We start from the raw sequence: 16,484 nt of genomic DNA, 5'->3' as shown, positions 1-16,484 counted from the left end.
CTGCTTTTTCAGGCACAAGAATTTTGAGGACATTTGCTAGGCAAGATATGGTTAATCTTGCCCAAGCAAATATCCTCGCTCCCGAGATGCGGATCATCTGTCAAGCCCCAGCTTGACAGATTGGAAAAGCTGGTTTTCAGCGCATGTGCATTGTGCACTGAAAGCCAGCTTTTCCGATTTCTTCCCGGGTCCGTAGAAACTTCGTGCGGACCCGGGGTGGCTGGGATTTCCAGGCCAATATATAAGTGTAAGCTTCGGCTCCTACTTTCTACTTGCTACTGTTGCATCATCATAGAAAGCTCTCCCCATGTTGCTTCATGCATAAAATAACTGCTGGAGATTGCAGGAGGAATCATAGAGGATATTAGAGTCCATCTGTCTGTAAGTCTTTATTTTAGATCAGCTGGAATCAGAACACAATAGGCTGTTCTTTGAAGCATTAATGTGCCCTGAAAGCTTTAAACTTAAAAAGATAACTAAAATGCAAAGTATTAATGTATATATTTACAACCCTTTTTTGTTTTTCCCTAAATTCTTTGTAGGAAAATGAAAAGTAGGAGAATTTTTTTTAAAGCAGAACATTAATAATTTTAACCAGAGACATATTCTTGTTTGGTTTATACTGGGAGGGAGCATGATACTCTCCTTACAGTCAGCAACGAGATGAGATAATGGTTCAGAATCAGACAACCATTATACATCAGTGGGTCAGGCAGCATCTCCACAAATGCTGCCTGACCCGCTGAGATTTCCAGCATTTTCTGTTTTTATTTCAGATTCCAGCATCCGCAGTATTTTGCTTTTGAACTATTATACATTCACAGCACATGTTATTTTATGCATGTAAATGTATACTTGTTAAAGCAATGTTAGCCCAAATATGATGCAATTAAAACAGAAAGGCAAGGCAAGTGGAAAATAAGATGGGTATTTTAATCTGGAGAAGCCTGTGTGTTTGGGTATGGGTGGGGCGGGGGGGGGCGGGTGCGGGGGGTTAAAGCCAGTAAAAATATCAGCACGCCGGGAAGCTGACTCCAGGCCGCCAACTTCCAGGTTTAACTGGAGCGCTTTAGGCTACTTGCGCGCAACTCCGTCGGGTGAAGTGGGTTGCCTATTAACATATGTTAATCACTCAATTAGTGTGATATTTCAACTCACTTTCAAACCACGGGTTTCCCGGGCTTTCTGAAAGTTGCCAGTAAAGACAAGGCGAGAGTATAGCGGCAATTGAGGGGAGTGAATCAAACTTACGGAAATACTGCAATAAATGCTCAGTTCTCACAGAAACGGTGAGAAGTGGAAGCGCTTTGAGTAGAGTCCCCACTTCCACATCCCCTTTCATCATCATCCCTTTCATGGCCCAGCGCAATTTCATTGCTACCTCTTCGATGCAGATCACTGCGGCACTAGGAGGACATGGCTAAGGTATCTGATATTCCATTTAATGTGGCATTATTGGCATCCAGAGTGTGCACGGCTATGGTCAAGGCATGCATGGATTCAGTTGATAACCATGTTTGATGTTCTACGGAGCTGACCACTCTATTAATGCAATGCCATGCGACATCACCCAGTATGTTTGAGGTGGACTCCGTTCTGTCTGCAATTATGGTCAGTGTGCTTGGATGACCTGTCAGCGCATCGCACATTGTCTGCTGCTGCTCAATGATCCTCCCAGGGTACAGCATCTGTGTTCAGCTGAGCAGAGCTTGGAGAGGCCTGCGAGCTCCGAAGCAGACTTTCCACTGCTGCCCCTGTCACCACCATCTGCTCTTGTGCACTTCTGAAGTGTGAGTCACCAGGTAAAAAACAAAGTAGCTGCCTATGTGGCCCCACCCAAGTGCGAGTCTCTGAGCTGGTGCATGGTATGCATGAGTCCTGTGATGGTGTACCCTAAGAAGGACTCGGCTCCTGTGAAGAATCATCATCAGCGATCTCCACCAACTTCTGTGTGAGGGCTCTGTGTGAGATAACATAGAAACATAGAAACATAGAAAATAGGTGCAGGAGTAGGCCATTCGGCCCTTCGCGTCCACACCACCATTCAATAAGATCATGGCTGATCATTCACCTCAGTACCCCTTTCCTGCTTTGACTCCATATCTCATTGATCCCTTTAACCATAAGGGCCATATCTAAATCTCTCTTGAATATATCTAACGAATTGGCCTCAACAACTCTCTGCGGTAAAGAATTCCACAGGTTCACAACTCTCTAAGTGAAGAAGTTTCTCCTCATCTCGGTCCTAAATGGCTTACCCCTTATCCTTAGACTGTGTCCCCTGGTTCTGGACTTCCCCAACATTGGGAACATTCTTCCTGCATCTAACCTGTCCAGTCCTGTCAGAATTTTATATGTTTCTATGAGACATGAATTAGTCCTGGTAAGGTAAGAATATGTTGCATGTTATCATTATGAAGATGATCATATTTCACGCTGTTGAAATCAAGTCAAGGTGAGTGAGTGCCATGTGACCTGTGTGTCGCTAATAGTTAATTGTGTCAACAGGTAGCTGGGAGCTCTCCGTCTCCCCATCTCCGATGGCCAGAGCTGAAACTCCACTGATCCCTAGTGCGTCCTCCCCTGTGTTGTAAGTTGTGAAATGCATGGAGGGCCACCTCCGGTTGTCTCCCTCGCCCTCGTGTTCTGTGTTCTCTTCTCCTACAATGAGGGAGAGAACAGACCTATGTAATGGCATGTGTTCATCTGATGGATGCAGTGCATTTGGTGAGGGTGACTATGAAGGACAGGCATGAAATTGCATAAGGATATCATCATCATCATCATCATAGCTAGTCCCTTGAAATCGAGGATGACTTGCTTCCACTCCAAAAATGAATTCTCAGGTGACTGTACAGTCCAATACGGTAATTATAGTCTCTGTCACAGGTGGTACAAACAGTTGTTGAAAGAAGGGGTTGGTGGGGAGTCTGGTTTACCGCACGCTCCTTCCGCTGCCTGCGTTTGTCCTCTGCATGCTCTCGGCGGAGGCTTGAGGTGCTCAGCGCCCTCCCGGATGCTCTTCCTCCACTTAGGGCGGTTTTGGGCCAGGGATTCCCAGGTGTTGGTGGGGATGTTGCACTTTATCAAGGAGGCTTAGAGGGTGTCCTTGAAACGTTTCCTGTGCCCACTTGGGGCTCCAAATAAAGCGCTTGCTTTGGGAGTCTTGTATCAGACATGCGGATGATGTGGCCCGCCCAACGGAGCTGGTCGAGTGCGGTCAGTGTTGGCCTGATCGAGAACACTGACATTGATGTGTCTATCCTCCCAGTGGAGTTGCAGGATCTTGTGGAGGTAGCATTAGTGGTATTTCTCCAGCACTTTGATGTGTCTACTGTATATGGTCCACGTCTCTGAGCCACACGGCACTGTCATCAAACTCCACGGCGCGGCCTTGGACAACATGGACCATTTTCCATACTTCAGGAGCCTACTATCAGCAAGGGCAGATGTCATCGATGAGATCCAACACCGCCTCCAGTGCGACAACGCAGCCGTCGGTCACCTGAGGAAGAGAGTGTTCGCAGACCAGGACCTCAAGTATGGCACCAAGCTTATGGTCTACAGGGTTGTAGTGATACCCACCCTTCTATATGGCTAAATGGCTCATAAAGATGAGGGTGAGTAGGAGTGATGAATGGATTGATGGGAATGTGAGGAAGTGCATAACAAGAGAAGTATGGGTGGGTATGCAAGGTAAGTGGGTGTGAGGAGTGATGTGATGGCGTAGACTTGAGAAGGTGGAGTGAAGGATTGGGCTAATGCGCACAGCAGGATGTAAGTGAATATGCAACTGTACGCACTTCTCCTAACTTGCTTAGGTCATTAAAGCACGTCCTGCATTGAAGCCATGAACATGGCACTACGCTGCTGCTGCTGACCTCCTGTACCACCTCCAGCTATGCCTACTTGGTGTCAGCAGTAGGATTCTTCCTCCTGTTCCTGGTGAATATTATCTTTCTCCAGTTCTTCACTGCTCCCAGCAACACATCAAGGGAGGCGTCGTTAAAGCGGGGCTTAGCCTTTGAGCATCCTGATTCCATACTAACTCTGCCGCTTCCAACTCCAATTCCTCCAAATTCCTCCTTGGATTGGCCCTTTAAATACTGTCGTGAATTGGATGGAAAACCCGGAAGTAAAATGATAATGAGGTGGCTGCATTAAAAAGCCACAGACAAATGAGCTGAACTTACTTCTGGGTTTCCCACATAATATCAGAACCCCTACTCCCGCCCCCACCCCCACCCCGCTCCCAATGCGTCTCCGAGTAAAAATCAGGGGTTAAATCTTTTTCATTAATGTTATGAAGCTCCTACGTGCAGTTTCTTTCCTGTGAAACATAAAGTAATAAAATATAGACATAATCATATCAATAAAATGTACTTTTACTTTAATTCTCAGATTTAAATCACCTTATTCAAACTGTTTTAGCAGTGTGAAATGCAGAGTATTAAACATTATTAATTCATTCATTGTAAAAAAAAAAGTGGGGAGGGGGAGTAGTGCCATTTTAAATAGAGACTTGTGGAGTCATATAAGTGTGTCACTGGTTACAGCAGCGATACAAGATGAAACCAAAACAGGAATGGTATCTGGCTGGAACAGGGGAGGGCATCCTTTTTTCAAAGTGAGATCAGGGTCATTGGAAGTGCAGAGTGATAAACCTTTGAAATAAGTACAGAGTGTAATAAGGTATGCAGAATATGCAACATGGAAAGGAGAGAGATACAGTGCACCATCTGGTAAATGTAGGTACACAAGTGGTGTATCATAAATGTTGTCATGCGTGCGACCAAGATCCAAAAGCTGACTAGATGGAAAATGAGGCATGGGCTGAATGGGGTTACTATGGAAACAAAAAAAATAGTTGGTGTAATGAAGAGAATGCAAAGTTCCTCAAACAGTATTTCTGAACCACACTTGTTATAAGCCACTGAGGCTTAGAGTGTATTTATTCCTGTAGGAGGGAATCTAGTGGCTAAAATCAGTTTGTCAGAAATCAATGTGCAGCTGGTAGTCATCTAATTTGGTCAGTGTCATTGCCAAGGTAATTTTCATGATTAATCATTGGCCATTAAGGCCTTAACAACAACATGCTTATTGTCAAATATGAATTTAATTTAACAAAAACTCTCAGTTGTAACACGTGTATCTGTAGCTATATAAACTATTTCTTGATCAATCCACATTTATTGTTACTTTATAAGCACAGGCATTACAGTTTCTTACATAAGAACATAACGATTAGGAGCAGGAGTAGTCCATTTGGCCCCTCGAGCCTGATCCGCCATTCAATGAGATCATGGCTGATCTCCTACCTCAACTCCACTTGCCTGCACTGTCCCCATAGCGCTTGATTCCCTTAATATTCAAAAATCTATCGATCTCTTTCTTGAATATACTCAATGACTAAGCTTCCACAGCCTTCTGAGGTAGAGAATTCCAAAGATTCACAACCCTCTGAGTGAAGAAATTTCTCCTCATCTCAGACCTAAATATCTGACCCCCTTATTCTGAGACTGTGACCTCTGGTTCTAGACTCCCCAGCCAGGGGAAACATCCTCGCTGCATTTTCCCTGTCAAGCCCTGTAAGAATTTTGTATGTTTCAATGAGATCACTTCTCATTTTTCTAAATTCTAGAAGATATAGGCCGAGTCTACTCATTATCTCTTCATAGGAAAATCCCTCCATCCCAGGAATCAGTCTGGTGAACCTTCATTGCACTCCCTCTATGGCAAGTATATCCTTCCTTAGGTAAGGAGACCAAAACTGTACACAGTACTCCAGGTGTGGTCTCACCAGGTCCCTGTATAATTGCAGTAAAACATCTTTATTCTTATACTCAAATTCCCTTGTAATAAAGGCCGACATACCATTTGCTTTCTTACTTGTTTGCTGTACCTGCATATTAACTTTCAGTGAGTCATGTACAAGTACACTGAGGTTCCTCTGAACACCAACATTTCCCAATCTATCACTATTTAAAAATTACTATGGGCTAGAATTTCCTATCAGCCCACCAGTGCCCGATTGCCACCCAAAAGACCGTTAAAACTGGGAAGGTTATCACTGGCGAAAACTTCCCCCCCAAAAAATCAAAAAAATCCGCCAAGTGAAAAATATGGGCCTTGCACCCCCATTCTGGGTGAAAAAATGCAATTTCGGGTCGATTGGGCGGTTCGTAAACTAAATGGACGAAAAATTTAAAAAGCAATAAAAATTTATTCTGAGGTTGTAGGTTGGGCTGAACACCAGAAAAACAATAAAGATAATTTTTTTTTTAAATCAACTAAAAAGGTCAAAAAAACACTAAAACTAAATCACTACAACACATTTTAAAAATAATTAGTAAAAAAACAATTCCTTGCAGAGGTACTCACCTACCGCCCAGCTCCGCTGATCCTCGTGGGCGTTTTTAAAAAATACACCTACGGTCACGCTTAGCCAAATATCGCGCCAGGGCGATCTATGGACGGTGCACGCCGGCGGTCCGCTCCCCAGCGATACCGCGAAACCACCAGCGTAACCCAGGTAAGGAATTTCTCACTCACCTGATTACCGCCCACAATGGTCAATACTGTTCAGAAACCGGGTGGTAAGCCATTGGAAATTCCAGCTCTTTGTTTTTCTATTTTTCCTACCAAAGTGGATAACTCACATTTCTCCACATTATATTCCATTTGCCATGTTCTTGCCCACTCACTTAGCCTGTCTATATCCCCTTGAAGCCTCTTTGCATCCTCTCACAACTTACATACCCACCTAGCTTTGTATCATCAGCAAAATTGATATATTACAATTGGTGCCCTCATCCAAATCATTGATATATATTGTGAATAGGTGAGGCCCAAACACCGATCCTTGCATTACCCCATTAATTACAGCCCGCCAACCCAAAGATGACCCGTTTATTCTTACTCTGTTTTCTGTCCATTAACCAATCCTCAATCCATTCCAATAACAAATTGATGTGGAATCAACACAAATCTGATAAAGCATCAAAATAATGTTTATTTGCAATATCTATAGCTTGGCCAAGGGAACACGGCAGTTTGGGTAGAGTTCCCACAACTCGTGAGTGCCATCTCAGGGCATTTGGCTGAGCCTTACAGTATTTAAAGCCGAAAACCACAATCCATGTGTGTCACCTATTCCATTACATTGGGGATTTTACATTTTTCAGCTACGAAACAACAAGCCAGGTTTCCTGTTTTTCAACACCTGGCCTAACCGCAAGTCAGCATCCTATTTGTCATGTATTCAACCAGCATTATAACCCATGTATAGTCTGACCTAAGTTGTACACTGTGAGAACAATGACCACTAGGTGGTAAACTTGTGGGAGACACTCCTAACCTGGACCTTCAGATATAAAAAGGGAAACTCCACTCATTTCCATCACTTGAGTGCCATGGAATAAAGGACAGGTCACAGACTGACCTTCTCTCGAGCATGGGCCTCGTGTGCATTTATACTGTATAGTAAAGACGTATCAATGGCGACGAGAAACTGGGATTTAAACCACGCGAGCATGGCCACAAGCAGAACAGACGAGAGGTACTGTGTTAAGGAATGGTTGGGACAGAGATTCAACATTGTTAAAGCAGCACACAGTTCTCCAGGCAGACAAGGGCAATCGGGCATGCCCCAACATGTAGTCGAACCCAGAGGGGGAGATCGACAGAGACAATGGCAAGCCGAACGGCAATTCACGCCATTGCAAGGGACAATGCGGCCAGTAATGGGGTCATCAACACCTGTTAATGGCACACTCAAGGACAATAACAGGGGCAGTCAGGGACGATTGACTGGCAAGGGACCTTTTGTTTCAAACAGCAGCTCATGTTGGAGGCGTGGAGGCACACACTCAGCCGGAGTTTGCAGAGATGAGCAAAATACCTGCAGAAATTGCAGAAACGAACGCTGGGGGAAATCGCTGGAAGCTGAAGTTCAGCAAATTCATGTGGAGCACGTATACAGTTCATACACCAGGACGCCACCGATAATGATGAAAGTGCTCCTCAATGGCATCCCAGTATCAATGGAGCTAGACACGGGGGCCAGCCAGTCCCTGATGGGTATCAAACAGTTCGAAAAGTTGTGGGCGTCCAAGGCCAGGAGGCCAAAATTATCGCCGATTGACGCACAACTACGACATACACAAAGGAGATCATTCCGGTGCTAGGCAGCGCCACGGTAGTCGTTTCCCACAAAGATTCGGAGAACAAGTTGCCACTCTGGGTTGTCCCAGGGGACGGTCCCGCACTACTGGGGAGGATTTGGCTTGTCATGAACTGGAAATGGGGCGATGTCAATGCAATTTCCTCTGTGGAGCGAGTATCATGCTCACAGATCCTTGACAAATTTGACTCATTATTTCAACCCGGCATTGGCACTTTCATGGGGGCCAAGGTAGTGATTCACATAAACCCGGATGCCAGGCCAGTACACCACAAGGCCAGAGCGGTGCCGTACGTGATGCGGGAAAAGATAGAAGGCGAATTGGACCGCCTGCTGAGGGAAGGCATCATCTCGCCAGTCGAATTCAGTGACTGGGCGAGCCCGATTGTGCCGGTGCTCAAGGCGGATGGGTCGGTCAGGATATGTGGCGATTACAAGGCCACCATCAATCAGGTGTCACTCCAAGACCAGTATCCGCCAACGAGAGCGGAGGACCTCTTTGCGACGCTATCCGGTGGCAAACTTTTTTCAGAATTGGACCTGACCTCAGCTTACATGACCCAGGAGCTGGCGAGTGAGTCGAAGAAGCTGACCACCATCACGACACACAAGGGGTTGTTTGAGTACAACAGATGTCCGTTCGGGATTCGCTCGGCCACTGCGATCTTCCAACAAAATATGGAAAGCCTCCTCAAGTCGATTCCAGGGATGGTGGTTTTTCAGGACAGCATCCTCATCACGGGTTACGATACTGAAGAACACCTCCACAACCTGGAGGAGGTGCTACGCAGACTGGACCGGGTAGGGCTGCAACTGAAAAAGGCGAAGTGCGTCTTCCTAGCTCCAGAGGTAGAATTCCTGGGGGTGAGGGTAGCAGCAGACGGGATCAGCCCTACTGCATCCAAGACGGAAGTGATCCAGAGAGCACCCAGACCCCGTAACACGACGGAGCTGCTTTCATTCCTGGGGCTCCTGAACTATTTTGGTAACTTTCTTCCCAAATTGAGCACGCTGCTAGAGCCGCTACACGTGCTCCTACGCAAAGGTCATGAATGGGTCTGGGGGGACAGCCAGGAAAGGGCTTTTAATAGAGCATGCAATTTGTTATGTTCCAACAATCTGTTAACGCTATATGACCCATGTAAGAAACTTGTGTTAACGTGCGATGCATCGTCCTATGGTGTCGGGTGTGTGTTGCAGCATGTCAGTGCCAAGGGTCAGTTAGAGCCGGTAGCTTATGCCTCCAGAAGTCTGTCCCAGGCAGAAAGGGGCTATGGAATGGTAGAAAAGGAGGCGCTCGCATGTGTATATGCGGTAAAGAAAATGCACCAGTACCTGTTTGGCAGGAAATTTGAGCTGGAGACAGATCATAAACCCCTAATGTCCCTTTTGGCCGACAACAAGGCCATAAATGCAAACGCATCGGCCCGCATACAGAGGTGGGCACTCACGTTAGCCGCCTATGACTACACAATTCGGCACAGATCAGGCACCGAAAACTGCGCCGATGCACTCAGCAGGTTCCCACTAGCCACCACTGAGGGGGCTACCGAGCATGCTGCTGAGATGGTCATGGCTGTTGAAGCTTTCGGAAGCAAAGGCTCACCCGTGACAGTCCGTCAGATTAAAGTCTGGACAATTAGAGACCCGCTATTGTCTCTAGTCAAGAAATGTGTCCTGAATGGGGACTGGGCAGCGATGTACAGGGCATGCCCTGAGGAATTTAAACCATTTCACAGGCGCAGGGATGAACTCTCGATTCAGGCCGATTTCCTACTGTGGGGAAATCGTGTAGTCATGCCCCAGATGGGCAGAGAGGTGTTCATCAGAGAACTCCACAATGAGCACCCGGGCTTTGTCACGATGAAGGCAATTGCTAGGTCACACGTTTGGTGGCCAGGGATAGACGCAGATCTGGAACTTTGTGTTCGCAGGTGCAACACGTGTGCCCAGCTGGGCAAAGCGCCCAGGGAAGCCCCCTTTAGCCCCTGGCCATGGCCCGCCAAGCCTTGGTCACGCATCCATGTGGACTACGCAGGTCCTTTCATGGGAAAAATGTTTTTGGTTGTAGTGGACGCCTACTCCAAATGGATCGAGTGTGACATTTTAAATTCAAGCACATCCTCTGCCACGGTAGAAAGTCTACGGGCAATGTTCGCCGCCCACGGTCTACCGGACATCTTGGTCAGCGACAATGGCCCGTGCTTCACAAGCACTGAATTCCAGGACTTCATGGCAGGCAATGGAATTAACCATGTCAGAACGGCACCGTTCAAGCCGGCCTCAAACGACCAGGCAGAACGAGCAGTGCAGATAATCAAAAAGGGGATGCTCAGAATCCAAGCGGGTTCCCTTCAATGCCGCTTATCACGCCTCATGTTGGCTACAGATCCCGACCACACTCGCTCACAGGGGTTCCACCCGCAGAGCTGCTAATGAAAAGGACGCTCAAAACCCGGTTATCCCTTATACACCCCACCATGAAAGAAATTGTCGAGAGCAGGCGCCAGTCACAAAATGACTACCATGACAGGAATGCGAGGGCGCGATGTATTGATGTAAATGACCCTGTTTTTGTCCTCAACTACGCTGCAGGGCCGAAATGGCTCGCAGGCACTGTGGTTGCCAAAGAGGGAAATAGGATTCTGGTAGTTAAACTTACCAATGGACAAAATCTGCCGCAAACATGTGGATCAAACAAAAAGGAGGTTCAGCAACCCCATAGAAGAAGCAGAGGAAGAACACGATATAGAGTTCACTCCTCCACAGGTGACCGAACACAGGAACCAAAGGGAGGAGAGCCCAGTCACTGTGGGCAGTCCGGACAGGCCTGAGGCACCGCCAACAGCAGAACAGCACCCAACAACCGGAGCCCCAACTCAGGCGCTCTACAAGAGAGTGTAAACCACCAGAGAGACTCAACCTGTGATCCAAATAAGACTTTGTGGGGGGAGGTGATGTCATGTATTCAACCAGCATTGTAACCCATATATAATCTGATCTAAGTTGTACACTGTGAGAACAATGACCACTAGGTGGTGAACTTGTGGGAGACACTCCTAACCTGGACCTTCAGATATAAAAGGGGAAGCTCCACCCACTTCCATCACTTGAGTGCGATGGAATAAAGGACAGGTCACAGACTGACCTTCTCTCAAGCATAGGCCTCGTGTACATTTATACTGTATAGTAAGGACGTATCACTATTATTCTATGTCTATCTTTGCTAAGCTTTCCACCACATCCTCTTGCAGTTGGCCTACTATCTGATTGGTCCAGCTTAGTTGCTGGGCAAATGCAACTTGACATGGTTTTTTTTACCCACCCTGCACCTACAATACTTGCTTGTCCATTTCTGAACACATTTCCCAGACTGCAATTCTATATTACTACGGTGGGCTTCTAAAAGTCCCACTTCAATCCCCCTTTGATCCCTGGCTAACCCCAGCCCATGAGACCACTAGAGCTAAGCTACCTCATGCTTTAGACTTTCCGCCCCGCTTGCGGTGATATCTGCCGCCAAGTTTGGGAGGTCTATCGCTTAACCAGGGTTTAAATTCCCCCATGCATCAACAATCTGTTGCATATGAGTGATTGCTTTAGCTTGCTGCCTATGTCTATGCTTCCTATAAGCTGCACATGTCATTATCAGCCAGCACAGTGCCAAAATCAGTTGAACTGCCACCAATACGTGAGAAATGATATGTATCCATGGATGGATATTAACGTTCAGTCCCCAGTACCAAGCCTTCTCGTACCAGGGGGTATGTGGAAGTTCTTTTGCAATGTGCCTTGCCCAGTTTGTGCAATTCCTGTTTGAGCACGTGATACCATTTTATGCTTGCCAGCAGAGGATCCTTTATGTCTGTCAGATCCTCAGGCAGGTGGGGTATTGGTGCAGCCAGTTCACTTTCATATTGGTACAAATCTTGTTTAATTTCGTCAGTCAGGTTCAGGGTAATATTTCCTCGAGCATAGATATACGTCATTCGTGCTCGTCCAATTGTTACTGGTAGCCTCGGGGTGAAGCAGAAGTTGGGGTTAGTGATATTACATTGATAAATACCATAGTCACAGTATTCCCCCTTTCCGCGGTAGGCTGAGTGGGTGTGCTCGGATTCTGATGGGCTTATTTCTAAGACACACCCAATGGTTTGATTAAATCCGCACCTATCCTTGCTTCCCCAGCTTACTGGATGTGGACATATAGGGCCCAAGTTTCCACATGATTTGCGCCTGATTTTTAGGAGCAACTGGTGGAGAACGGACTATCTTAGAAATCGCAATTCTCCACATTTTGTTTTCTGCAGTTCTAGTCAGTTAGAACAGTTCTACTTTGGAACAGAATTTTTTTTTCAAAAGGGGGCGTGTCCGGCCACTGACGCTTGATTTCAAAGTTTCCACAGTGAAAACGTACCCCAAACTAAAGTAGAGTGGAGCAAGTGAAGATTTTTGTAGAACTGAAAAAACCTGTTCTATACATTAAAAAATCAGGCGCAGGTTACAAATTAGGCATCCAGAACGAGGTGGGGGGGGGGGGGGGGGAAGGGAACTCATCAAATTCTACAGTAAATCCTTATTTATACTTCTACAAATATTATACAAATAAATCCAACCTGAATAAACATTTATAAGCAAAGAAAAGATTAAATAAACCATCTTCCTACCTGTGTGAAAGTGCCTCAGGCAGGGAGAATTCTGCAGGCGTTCGTTCCCGCGGGGAGGGGGGGAGAAGGGAACAGCCATTTCGTTCCCGTGGAGGGGAGGGGGGGAAGGGAACAGCCGTTTTGTTTCCGCGGGGGAGGGGGGAAGGAGACAGTGAGAAGGCTGCAAGTGCTAATGTGCTTTTATTAAAAAAATGTTCAAAAATTAAACAGCTACAAAGAACTACAAAAATGGTCGCGTGCCAATGTCTTTTTCACACTGAGCATGCGCGAACGCTCCAACGCGCACGCGCAGCGTTGCCGGCAGGAAAAAAAACTAATTTAAATAGTACCCGCCCCCTCCCACTTACAAAGTCGGCGCGAGTGTAGGCTCCGCCCCCCTGGGCGCCGCGCCAGGCAGACAAGCAGCTGCAGAACGCTCCAGAATTGCGAGTTTTTTTTTAGGCGCCGTTTTAAGCGCGAAAAACGGGCGCCCAGCTCGGAGGGGCGCCCGTTTTTTATCGTGTGGAAACTTGGGCCCATCGTTAGGCTTCCTACCCTGCGGCACCCTGATAATGAGACCCCTCTCATGGTTCCGTTCCATTTGATCACTGTTAGTGTGAATGTTTTCTCAGAAGAATCACTCAACACTCAGAGTCGGTTCCAACGCCAATGCGGCCTTTATTTTCGCATGCGGGGAGGAGGAAGCCTCAGGACTGGATCCAGGCACTTCTCTCCGACGAACAAAGAAACTCATTGATATTTATATGTTTTACAATAGTTCTTTACAGTTACTCAGCCCACTTCGGCTGGACACAATGATTATAGATTACATATAGGTTTCTTTAACCCAATAGAATTCCCCTGATACCTCAGGGGCTGTATGTTCGGTTTTTGTCAGCTTGGGCTGATTAATGACCTCGTTATGTGAGGCAGGTTCTCCCCTTATCTCTGTTCCTCGGGGTTCGGCTGTGTGAAGTCACTGATTATACCAGTGTACTATAATGGTTCGTTATAATTATCTTGTATCCAAGACATTCCTGGTAGTGGGCCTCACAGGGTCATTGCTCGGTCAGCCCCAGTTCATTACTTGACTAACGGGGTTCCCATCATGCTTGGGCAGCCATTTTATATGTGGCCGCTTTAAACTTATATGAGTTTAGATATATTCAGCAGGTGCCTAATGCCTAGTGTTTTGATATATTCAGCGGGTGCCTAATGCCTACAACAATCACATATTGATCCATTGGGTAGTACCGCATGTAATTCTCACCCCCAATTAGTCCCAAGTTTTCTCAAACTGGCCGTGTGGTTCGGACTCCCTCTTCGCCATTACCGGAATCATTAGGACCATCCCCACAAGGGCAGAATGTGAATCTGTGCATCCGCCTGTCGCTGGAAAAACTCTTGTCATTCCTTTCATAGTGCACGCGTCCAGTGACCCTGGGTGCTGTGCTGGGCGGAACAGGTGAGTGCTGTTAATCCAGTCCGGGACTTCTCCCCTGGGTATTTGGTCCAGGTTCTCCCTGACCTGCCCAATCATCCATCCCATAGAAACATAGAAACATAGAAACATAGAAAATAGGTGCAGGAGTAGGCCATTCGGCCCTTCTAGCCTGCACCGCCATTCAATGAGTTCATGGCTGAACATTCAACTTCAGTACCCCATTCCTGCTTTCTCGCCATACCCCTTGATCCCCCTAGTAAGGACCTCATCAAACTCCTTTTTGAATATATTTAGTGAATTGGCCTCAACAACTTTCTGTGGTAGAGAATTCCACAGGTTCACCGCTCTCTGGGTGAAGAAGTTCCTCCGCATCTCGGTCCTAAATGGCTTACCCCTTATCCTTAGACTGTGACCTCTGGTTCTGGACTTCCCCAACATTGGGAACATTCTTCCTGCATCTAACCTGTCTAACCCTGTCAGAATTTTAAATGTTTCTATGAGGTCCCCTCTCATTCTTCTGAACTCCAGTGAATACAAGCCCAGTTGATCCAGTCTTTCTTGATAGGTCAGTCCCGCCATCCCGGGAATCAGTCTGGTGAACCTTCGCTGCACTCCCTCAATAGCAAGAATGTCCTTCCTCAGGTTAGGAGACCAAAACTGTACACAATACTCCAGGTGTGGCCTCACCAATGCCCTGTACAACTGTAGCAACACCTCCCTGCCCCTGTACTCAAATCCCCTTGCTATGAAGGCCAACATGCCATTTGCTTTCTTAACCGCCTGCTGCACCTGCATGCCAACCTTCAATGACTGATATACCATGACACCCAGGTCTCGTTGCACCTCCCCTTTTCCTAATCTGTCACCATTCAGATAATAGTATGTCTCTCTGTTTTTACCACCAAAGTGGATAACCTCACATTTATCCACATTATACTTCATCTGCAATGCATTTGCCCACTCACCTAACCTATCCAAGTCGCTCTGCAGCCTCACAGCATCCTCCTCGCAGCTCACACTGCCACCCAACTTAGTGTCATCCGCAAATTTGGAGTTACTACATTTAATCCCCTCATCTAAATCATTAATGTACAGTGTAAACAGCTGCGGCCCCAGCACAGAACCTTGCGGTACCCCACTAGTCACTGCCTGCCATTCTGAAAAGTACCCATTTACTCCTACTCTTTGCTTCCTGTCTGACAACCAGTTCTCAATCCACGTCAGCACACTACCCCCAATCCCATGTGCTTTAACTTTGCACATCAATCTCTTGTGTGGGACCTTGTCGAACGCTTTCTGAAAGTCCAAATATACCACATTAACTGGTTCTCCCTTGTCCACTCTACTGGAAACATCCTCAAAAAATTCCAGAAGATTTGTCAAGCATGATTTCCCTTTCACAAATCCATGCTGACTTGGACCTATCATGTCACCTCTTTCCAAATGCACTGCTTTGACATCCTTAATAATTGATTCCATCATTTTACCCACTACCGATGTCAGGCTGACCGGTCTATAATTCCCTGTTTTCTCTCTCCCTCCTTTTTTAAAAAGTGGGGTTACATTGGCTACCCTCCACTCAATAGAAACTGATCCAGAGTCAATGGAATGTTGGAAAATGACTGTCAATGCATCCACTATTTCCAAGGCCACCTCCTTAAGTACTCTGGGATGCAGTCCATCAGGCCCTGGGGATTTATCGGCCTTCAATCCCATCAATTTCCCCAACACAATTTCCCGGCTAATAAGGATTTCCCTCAGTTCCTCCTCCTTACTCGACCCTCCGACCCCTTTTATAACCGGAAGGTTGTTTGTGTCCTCCTTAGTGAATACCGAACCAAAGTACTTGTTCAATTGGTCTGCCATTTCTTTGTTCCCAGTTATGACTTCCCCTGATTCTGACTGCAGGGGACCTACGTTTGTCTTTACTAACCTTTTTCTCTTTACATATCTAGAGAAAGTTTTGCAATCCATCTTAATGTTCCCTGCAAGCTTCTTCTCATACTCCATTTTCCCTGCCCAAATCAAACCCTTTGTCCTCCTCTGCTGAGTTCTAAATTTCTCCCAGTCCCCAGGTTCGCTGCTATTTCTGGCCAATTTGTATGCCACTTCCTTGGCTTTAATACTATTCCTGATTTTCTTGATAGCCACGGTTGAGCCACCTTCCCTTTTTTATTTTTATGCCAGACAGGAATGTACAATTGTTGTAGTT

Source organism: Pristiophorus japonicus, chromosome 4 (assembly GCF_044704955.1).
Source record: "Pristiophorus japonicus isolate sPriJap1 chromosome 4, sPriJap1.hap1, whole genome shotgun sequence".
In the NCBI taxonomy this organism is placed as follows: Eukaryota; Metazoa; Chordata; class Chondrichthyes; family Pristiophoridae; genus Pristiophorus; species Pristiophorus japonicus.
The sequence above is the reverse complement of the archived record's forward strand: the minus strand, read 5'-3'. Positions refer to the sequence as shown.